This window comes from Petaurus breviceps, unplaced genomic scaffold (assembly GCF_028583685.1).
Source record: "Petaurus breviceps papuanus isolate PSGF00001 unplaced genomic scaffold, PetGlider_PUasm1.0 186, whole genome shotgun sequence".
Classification (NCBI taxonomy): Eukaryota; Metazoa; Chordata; class Mammalia; order Diprotodontia; family Petauridae; genus Petaurus; species Petaurus breviceps.
In genome coordinates this window covers 33,013,190-33,013,556 of record NW_027185798.1, presented here as the reverse complement: position 1 = coordinate 33,013,556, position 367 = coordinate 33,013,190, and positions in this window count along the sequence as shown.

Below are 367 nucleotides of genomic sequence, written 5' to 3'. Positions count from 1 at the left end.
AGGGGAGCCGTTTCATAACCAGAAAGGACAGCGGAGCTTGCGCGCTGGCAAAGAAGGGCGGGGGGGAGGGGAGGAGGAGGAAGAGCGAGCGAGAGGAGGAGCGTAGGGATTAAGGCAAAGTAAAAGTTGACAGTAAAAGTCACTGAGCGAGCGTATTGATCTGGAAGGAAAGCTAGAAGCTGCTGGGGAGGGGGGGGGGGGGGGGGGGGGGGGGGGGGGGGGTGGTTTACGCGTGAGACGGACGGGTGCGGGTGGAGAACTAGGCCGGTCGGTGTGGGCCAGCAGCTGGGGTTTTATGGTTAAAGCACTCTGGGCGCGAGCGAAACAGCTCCTTTCCAAGAAAGGGTGGGTGGCTCTGAAAAGAGCC